This window comes from Octodon degus, unplaced genomic scaffold (genome assembly GCF_000260255.1).
Source record: "Octodon degus isolate 3935 unplaced genomic scaffold, OctDeg1.0 scaffold00106, whole genome shotgun sequence".
NCBI classification, from domain to species: domain Eukaryota; kingdom Metazoa; phylum Chordata; class Mammalia; order Rodentia; family Octodontidae; genus Octodon; species Octodon degus.
The window spans coordinates 4,337,903-4,347,902 of NW_004524682.1; positions in this window are offsets into that span (position 1 = coordinate 4,337,903).

Genomic DNA, 10,000 nt, shown 5'->3' on the forward strand with positions numbered 1-10,000 from the left:
ATCTCCCTGGCCTCAGCTCTCAGAAATCTTAACATTAACTGTATATTTGGTGATATTATGTTATTGTTCTCATTTCATCCTAGAGAAGTGGGATTTTTTATTATACTTTAAAAGAAAAACAAGTTCCTATCTTATAACAATATACATAAAACATGCACTTATATCTCTAAAAACTGCCTTATTAAAAGGTAAGTAAGGATGAGACAGGGAGCAATGAAATGAGTAGAGATAAAATAAGGTAGTCAAGAGGCTGGTACATGTTCCATTTTGACAGTGTGATTTCAACACAAGCTCATCCCCTGCCTATGGTTGAAAACTTCCATTACAAAATGTTTTAAAACAGAAACAAAGTATTGCACTATGCTGATGCTGAGTTGACCATGTTAATAAATACGTGCATATATCCCGTTCACATAACTTTGTTATAGCTGAAATATTTTCCGCTGTCGATATTCTGATATTCTGTATTCATATGTTAAAGCTGAATTCATTCCTGTATTGAGCTCAGAATTGTAAATAGAAACCTGTGCATATACACCCCGGCAGAAGTGTTTCTAAGAGAAGCTATTTACATTGCTACAAAGTGACATGAGCGTGTAGAACAGGAAGTGCTCTTCATTTTAGGAAGTAGACATTTGAGGGACATGAGAGAATCTTCAATGCTATTTTAATAGGTTAGAGTCTGGGAAGCACCTTAGTTAATGTGGTTGACATTGGAAAAAAAAATCATCATTTGTCAGCATCAGGTGCTTTTAGTTCAGTTTATCCTCTTTCTGTGCCTCCAAGTTTTGGTATGTTTAAATCTGTGGACAAGATCTGCTGTAATCTAACAGCTTTAATTTCATTGAAGCATTTGACCTAGAATTAGTAAGCTTCCTAGCTGAGGATAAAATAAGTAGCTACACATGTGGGTCAATAAATGGAGTACATCCTGCCACAGCCTGGTTTTTCTCCAATTCATGTCTGAAACGCCAGGGTTGTAGTACAAGTAATTAGGCGTGACTGAAATACAGCTACCTCTGTCTGGCAGGTACTCTAATCTGTTGAATATCAAATTGCCTGCTTACTGAGGATCCATGTTATATGCCTAACAGGAGAAAGCTTTGGGTAGGAAAGGGAGTAAAGGATACAGAACGCAGTGTGGGGGCCAGGAGGTAAAGGGCCGTGCGAAAAGACACCACTCACAGAGAACGTCACACGCTTTACAATTTGGTCTCCAACCAATCTAAGCAGCAAGAGGGTCACTTCACTGTGTCATCAGCAAACACTAGAAATTTCCCTGGACGTCAGCCTCCTGTCCCTGCGTTTTTTTTTTTTTCTTTGCTTATTAGTCAAAATCCCATTACCTTATATAACATGTGTGTGTCACAACCTCTGGGAACTCGATATACTGAACGCAAAGCCAGGTCTGACCTAAATAACCCAAACCTCTTTGCAAACACATTTTTATTTGGATTAAATTCTGTAGATGATTACTAGGGCATTGATAGAAACATGTTTTCAAATAGGCTCCCACTTTAATCTGAGCCTGGTTTAAATACATTTCTTCTTTGGAAAATTTAATCTTCACATTCCTCTCTACAGGAATTTCACAATGCAGGATTCCTGTGCATCAGCATAAATGGAGAAGCGGGAGCAGAGTAACACACACCTAGATTTGTACATGACAGGGAAGGAAAAGTACTTTCACAGGAAACCCATAATAATCCTCACATTCAACATTATAGAACTAAGAGAGCATAAAGTTTATGAAGTAAATTTGACTTACTTTTCATTTCTTGGTTTTCTACCCTCAAAATCAGAAACTTCCTGTAAAATAAAATAAAACCATTCAAAGAAATGAGAGAACGTTAAGGTGTCATTTATTCATGAGTACAATTATTCTTTGCCACGTGTCTTAGAATCTTGACTCACTGTTTTATCCTTTTTATTTCTCTTTTTATATTTATAACTTTGAAAAACATAAGGTGGAGTTCTTTTTTATTAACAGGAGCTTATACCTTACTCTAAGCCCTGGGCAACTTAAAAGAAAAAAGTCTTTAAAATAAAAAAGTGCAATTATATCCTCACAATTTCAACCCTACAAAACCAAGGAGAGATGCACACAGACAAAGTGAATAACATCACACCGTACCTTCTTTTCTCCCTTGTGGTTTTAGGGATCAAACCCAGTCTTCTTATATTCTAAGCAAGGGCTCTACCACTCTTCTATATTTATATCTCAGCCCAGTGCATTCTTTAGAAAGAGAGGGAAAGTAGCCTACAACAACAGCCTAAGAATGTAGAAATGCATCTCAATTCATCTGACTTTTTTGTTCATAGCAGTTAAGTAGTGTATAAAATCTCTTATGCTTTGAGAGATAGAATGTGTTTGCCATGGATCTTACCATTCTCGGCAGAGCTTTAAGAATGTCTCAGATTTTCTATTACTAATCCTTTCCTTTATTAGAGACAAAAAGTGTACAAAACATCTACTCTCATATATATTACTGCCTGTGATGGGCAGCAGATCATGGTCTAGAAAGTTAGCTTCATTTGGAAATAGTTGGAATTCATACACAAAAGAGAATTGGGGAACTAGTCTATTAGTTTTGCATCTGTGGGGGGAAAATACACAAATGTAAGGGAATGATAAAATTCAGAAAAAAGGGAAGTTGGTTCTAGCAGTGTTTAATCATACCATTCTGTGCAAAGTCAAATCCAACACAGCCTTTCTCTACCTAGTGACCTGTGTAGTGACAGGGAACTAATAGTCTATTCTTTGTTGTGTTCATAAGAAGGAATCATCGTCTCAGGACATTTAAATTTTGTATTTTGCCATGTTTTATGTGAAAGCACATATGCTGAAATGGTCAATTCTTGAACTTGAGGAATAAGTCGTAACAAGCCTTCAGTGTCACAGGAGGACACATCCCTAGGGGACAGGGTATAAAAGACACAGGAGTCACAAAACAAGTCTTGTGGTGAGCAGGACTTTGAGGAGTTTAGGGTCAGACTGAATTCTCCTCTCAGTCTTTAAATGATTCTCCGTTCATGAATCCTGTACGTAACCAAACTCTTTTTATGCCTTGACCCAAATATCCCCAAACCTCTGTTTCGCTGATCATTGTGTGCAAGCTTAACAGCTCTTAATGGTCCTCAAGCAGTGAGCACTGCCACCCTTCTCTGTAGCCATGTTTGCCTGCCACTCATTTAGAACTTAGAAGGATCAAGTTCTGTACTCACTCCATCTACATAGTCCAGGACAAATTTTCCTTGTTTATCAGAATCCATTATCTTAAATTTCACTAATTGGTCCTATGAATTCAGGTCTAGTGAGATCAGAAATCCTGCACTCTTCAAATGAATCCTAACTTTTGTGAAAATAGAGAGAAGGGTTCTGGTTCAGAGTTATCTGGTGGAATGGGTGCAATAACAATGACAGTGAGAAACAGTAGATACCTTTTGTATTTTTAATCAATCGAATCACAACACTTTTGAATCTACTTATCTATAGATTGTATCAGTATTTATTGGTTTTGCTATTACACTTAACTATTAAACTTACTAACTTATTACACTTCTATTCTGGCAGTCCACAAAACTCCTGCAGTTGAGCCTGATGTGGCAGAATTGAAGGTACTTTCTTGTGCTTCAACTGGACAAAACCTTCCTTAGATTAGTTCTTAGAGTCGAATTCCAGACACACAAAACATGTTAAATATTTATGACTGCTGATTGCGGAGACAACAACACAAGCAGCTTCTGGAGCAAGTTTTGAGAACATGTGGGACAAAACTGAAATAATTTCTGAAGGACGATGGGTGAGATTATTAGGACATCTACTGTCAAGTTCTCCAGAGAATATCCAGTTGTTTCTATTTTATGGCAAATTGGGGTCATTCCATTTTTTTCCTTGTAGCAAATCAGATCAGGTTGGGTTGTCTTTGCTTAAAGAATTTTCTTGTAGTGAATACTCTGGAAGAACATTAAATTTAAACTTGTCTGGAATTCCCACTAAGATGAGAGCACTAAAGCATTTCTTAGGCACACTGCTTCCTACAGGGTAAGGAGCATCCAACACATTAAATGCAGGTCTGAAGCGATTATGTGAGGAACAAGGATTGCTTAAATTTGGCAACGTCCACTTAATTAGAAGAATTGGTCTGTTCCTGGGGTGTCGCCTGGTTGTAGATTACTACTGGGCTTATGGAAGTTTTTGTAATCTTGTGCCAGACTCAGAACAGCTGTAGAAAATGTAAACTGCTTTCCATTCTGACTTGTGCTCACATAAGCAGCCTGCAACACTGGAGTTCAGACCCTGGGCTCTTCCTTCCTGCGGGGGCAACCCAAGGAAAGACTACATACACTTTTATTTTTAGAACTACAACTGTGTGTGTGTGTGTGTGTGTGTGTGTGTGTGTGCATACACATATGTTTGTGTGCTTGTTATGCTCTGAATTAGAAAAGGAAGATTTCATTTCAGGAAGTCAGTGGAATTATTCTATCTAAGTCCATAGATTTGACACTTACCATAAACAATAAGTAAAACTTATTTCTGCTAGCTTTCATTTCACTATGCCCTGGATCAAACCTTAATCATTGATCTTACCTTTCATTTGCCTGGGATTTTGTGATTTAATGTAATTTTTACTTCTTAAAATTGTTAGGAAAATTAAAAAATTAACCTTAGGCAAACTATTACAATGGGCAAACAGAAATTAAGAAATATGCCCAACGAGGTTTTTCACAAAGAGAATGAGGGTAAGCTCCAGGAGAAAACCATTTCCATGTAGCTACGAAAATAGGTCAAATTTTAAAACATACATAGATCCAAAAAAGAAGATGCCATTGTAAAGAAAAGATACATTTTAAATTTCAACTGCTATATTTCCATTCTCACTTTGGATCTGAGTCTAGTACTTGTTTGTTTCTTGCATTATTCGTTCATAAACCTTACTTTCAAATTACAAAGTGAAAGAAAAAATGGAGAGACTGTCAAGAATTTTCACCTCATGGAAATGTAAAAGGTGTTTCTACATGAGAAACACGAATGACAGTAATTGAAGGTGTAAACTCCATGTGAACTGTTATGACTCTAATGCTGACGTGATCCGGCCTTTGACTTGCAAATGGTACATTGACTCAAAAATGGTACATTGACTTGTCCAGAATCAAAAACATGTTGCCTTATCTTGATTAAATGCTCGTTGCTTTTTCATTCCAATATATTTCCCTGAAACAGTACAGTTCATTCATTCCTACATTTAGTAAACACTTACTGAGCCACTAACTATACACCAAACACTATTGTTTTTTGTTTGTTTGTTTGTTTGTTTGTTTTTGTCTTTTAGGGAAGGGTCTACAGGGTGTTTAGGGTCTCACCACTAGATTGGACTCTTAGTGATCCGCCTACTTACAGCCTCCCAAGAGCTGGGATTACAGGCGTGCGCCACCACGCCCAGTCTCAAATGCCCTCTCAGCAAACCCCAGGGGCAGCGCCAGCATGCCAGGCCCTGGGATTGAACCCCTGGTCCCTGCTCCTGTTTGAAGGCACTTTAATCTGCTGAACTATTTGGTGGGCCCTACCAAACACTACTGTAATGGAGAAAATATTTCTTTTTTGTGAAAAAGTTCATGGTTAATAACTCTTTAACCAATGACACATTAGTAAGAGAAAAGTAAAGTTTTATGTAAAATTTTAGTCAAATTTCATAAAAATTTTATGTGACATGGAAGCTTAGAAACAAAGACCCAAAGACCCAGGCAGATCTGTGTATTTCTACAGACAAATATGAAGAAGCATGACCGGAAAGGGTACGATCTAATCGTTGTAAGCTTGTGGGAACTTAGCAAGACTTGTTTGTTTCAATCATGCCTGGCTTTTTTCTGGGACATTTATTCCCTCCAGATCCTGTGAGGACCTCAAGGGAGTACAAAGAGAAGGACAGAGAGTGACCTTCCTAGGTTTATGATCTGCATCGGCGAAGAAGGGGGAGCGAAATTTTAATTCTCCTGGGCTGTGCCAGGGAGATAAGCACAAATATAATCCCACGTTCCAGGGAACACTTCAAGAAAGACAGGAGCAGGTTAAAGAAGCTTCTTGCTTCCATGTTTCTTCTTAATTTCCTTCAGTTTCAGATACTTGGCATCCAAGCACTGTATTTTTTTGTTCGTTTGTTTGTTTGTTTGTTTTTGGTGGTACCAGTGGTAGAACTCAGGACCTCGTGCTTGCCAGGCAAGTACTTAGTCCACTAAGCTATTTCCCCGGCCTCCTAAACACTGTATTTTGAGACAGTGATTGCTCCATTCATCACTGTTTTGTGTGCAAGAAACAGACAAATGAACAAAAAAAGAATTTCAAATAGTCTTTCAGTTACCTACTGTCAATGACTACTGAGTTCAGGATCCTGAATTAATGAATGATGTTATTTCACATTTGATGAATTTTTTTATTAGTAGTTACATACAATTTTGATAAGCAAGAGTTAAACATAAATACAAACCAATATATATGTATAGCTACATATGAATTTCCATTATGATAAGTAATTATTTCTCTTTTGTTCAATTTATTTCCTTGGAATAATGAAGATTATTCACTTGCATAACTACTAATATTAAAATAAATTCCTGGAGCACTACAGCCAAACTGAGAGAGTTCTGTACATTTCTTTACTATGTATTCTTCAAGAGAAAGTTCCTATAGATGTCTGAAAACTTCAAAAGTATTAATAGAATTTGTTTATTCATTCATTCACTTATTTCTTTGTCACAGGACTAGAGACCAAACCCAGGACCTTGTAGACGCAAAGGGAAGAGCTCTACCCTCGAGCTGCATCCTCAGCCCATTTTCAACAGTTCTAATGCATGTCTAGCCAAGATGAAGATTACAAGCTTTTCACAGCCCTGAAAGCCACTGGGCCAATGAAAAAGTACATGTATTAATCTGTTAGTTCTTGTCTGAAAACAAGGGCAAAATATGCGTAATTCAGGACAGATGATCACAAACATAAGAGTCCTATCACCTATAAACTCTTTCTTGCCTTGGTGTGCAGAAAAGGACATGGTGGAAGCATCCCAAGTTATGGAACAGAGCACACAACAAAGAAAAATATTAGTGAATGTGTGCAGTCTGAGTTTTATTGGTTAAAGCAAGTTACTAAAAAGGCAAGGTTATTTTTTTTTTCAGAACCGGGGATTGAACTCAGACGCTTGCGCTTGCCAGGCAAGCGCTTATTCTGCTGAGCCATCTCCCCAGCCCCGAGCCATCTCCCCTCAATTTCTTGACTTTATTTCTCAAATAATAATGGTGGAACACAAGTTCAATCCTAAGGGACTTTAGTCATAATTCATTTAATCCTTCAAATGATTTTGTGTAGTTGATGCAATATTTTCTTCAACTTACAGATGAGTAAACTGAGGCCCAGAGCAGTCCAGATTCTGGTCTTAAGTCACCTACACAGCAAGTGATAAGGCTGAGGTTTTTATGCCTACTGTCTTCACAGCAACATGATTCAACTTCTATGCTTGACTGCAAAGACATAAATTTACCTGTCATCTAAATCAGAAATTTCACAAATGAATGCTATTGTCCAGAAGGGAGATCAGCACAGAAAATGTAATGCCATATGTCATTATTAAACAAACAACTCAGAAAGCACATTTTTCTTGAAAGGCTAATAATAATAATTTAGTACTACTTGGAGACTAATGTGCAGGCCAAACTTTAACATGTTCTAAAAGCATCAATCATTTTGTGAGTGCTACAATCATCATCAAAAACTGTTTGCTTCTAAATCTGCAGGCTTTTGAGAAACCAGCAAATTTCAGGGAGTCTGCACATCAGAGCCCCTCCCCACCAATATATTTCTGTAATAATGTTTTGGCTCTCAGAGAAAACAGGTTTCATCCTCCCGTGAGAATGCAATAAAGAAAAAGCAACCGTCAGTACCTCTTCATGGGAAAAGTAGACTTTTTGCTAGCCTGTGTAGCTCCTGTCTCCAGGTAACGTCTCCAGAGAGCTAATGAATTCTGATGTCCCTAAGAGGGTGATGTATAGCATCCACACGCAGCCCTCATCTCAGGACAGATCATACAGCGTGTAGTGCCTGGAAAATGCACAGCAACCGTATCTCATCCATCAGGGACAGAGCTTGTAAATTGTACATGAACTTTGCCATTTCTCTACCAGTGTGCTAAGTGAGCTGTCTATCATTCCCGAAGTAACAAACTCTTCCCTTAGCACTATAAATATCCAGGATGTTGAGGCATGTTACCTAGGGGATGGTTATTAGCATTGTAAGAGTTCCTTCCTTTTCAAGGTTTCCTTTCTGATTTCTTGAAACAGAGAGCTATTTTAAATAGCCTTGAACATGTCCTAATTTATGAAACCTTATTTACACAAGATTTCAGAAAGACAAAAACCAATGATTACATTTCATGTCTCTTGCTACTTATATCTGTATTTTATTTAATCCTCATAGCCACAACTGGAATGGAGAAAGCCAAGCTAATACGTACAAAGTATGATTGGAAAGAAGATGGTAAAATGCTCCCCAAAGAAAGCAGAGCAGCGCACCAAAATCTGACTCGCTCCTGGGTGCCTGCAATTAAACTTAGCAAGATCCAAAGACTGTTTCAGGGTCATATCATGTTTTAACATCTGTAGAATGAAGCTCGATGAACAGGGGCTTTCAAACCCCTCTCAGTAAAAACAATCCATGCTTCCTGTGCTACCCAAAGTCAGTAGGGATGACAAAAGCTTTTAAGAGAAAATTAAAGTTGGAATGGGCTTTTGTGCTTTACAGCTTTTTCTTTAAAGCATGATTAAAGCGACAACTATGGCTTTCATTAGATTCAATTAGTAATTGTATCATGAGCCTAGGAAATAAAAAAAGAGTATGGGGCATAATTAACCTTACTCTATTGATTTCATTGAATTTTAACATGAGTTTCTATTTATAAGATAAAACTAATTGAATCCATCAAATATGTTCACATATGAATTGGTGACAGAAGAATAGCTGTATGTACTCGCACAGATACAAGGGACAAAATTACAAGTGAAAGAAAGGTGTGGTCTTTTAATGAATGTAACCTATGTTTTATATGTCAGCGTGTGGTGAGTCATCACATAATCTAGAAATCAAGAAAAGGATTCCACGCGCTATTTTGACACCGACTCCTCTTGTTGATATGAAGACCTGGCTGATGGGGTGCCGTTGTTAATCTCATTTTGTTCTTCTGTGTCTCTGTTATTAATAGCTATGTCAGTGTTGATGCTGATATAGAGACGGAATGGAACACCCTCAACTGTAATAGTTCGGAGTGGAGTAGGAATTGCAGTTAAGTGGTTAGAAGACCAACCTGGGAGTCACTGATGCTAGCTTCTCCATTATTCACGTATTCTTAGATGACATGTCACACTTCAAAGTGGTCATTTATTCATTCATAAGACACTAGACTCTGAGTGCTTTTTAAGACCTTTTGTGAATGGTGTTAGGGCACTACATGATGGCTTAACAACCTACTTTAACCATTTTAACCCCTGGTCTTCCTTTCTAAGCCCAGTTTAAATCTCACCTTCCCCATGGAACTTATTCTGTTAAACCACAAACCACATTTTTGGGCTCAGGGTTGACATCTGGATTTTCATTTTATATGAGAAAAATAAGGACTTAATGAATTTAAGGCACTTGTAGGCAATCACATACCTGATACATTTTGAAGCTAGGACATTTGTTTGTTGAATGATTTACACAGTATACCTCAGTTACTTCATTATTCTATTTATATTTAGTTCTACTATTTCCTATAGAAGTTACATTTGATACTTACGACACAGAATTTAATCACACAGTTCTTTATGATCTCTCCAAATCTTTTCAGTAGAGTATATTTTCTTGAGGTGAGCCTCTTTTATACACTGTATAACTGCTCAGATAAAATAGTATGATGAGAAAAATATGAAGATAATTATGGAAAGAGGGAAAACTGTCGATCTCTCCTGACCATTAGA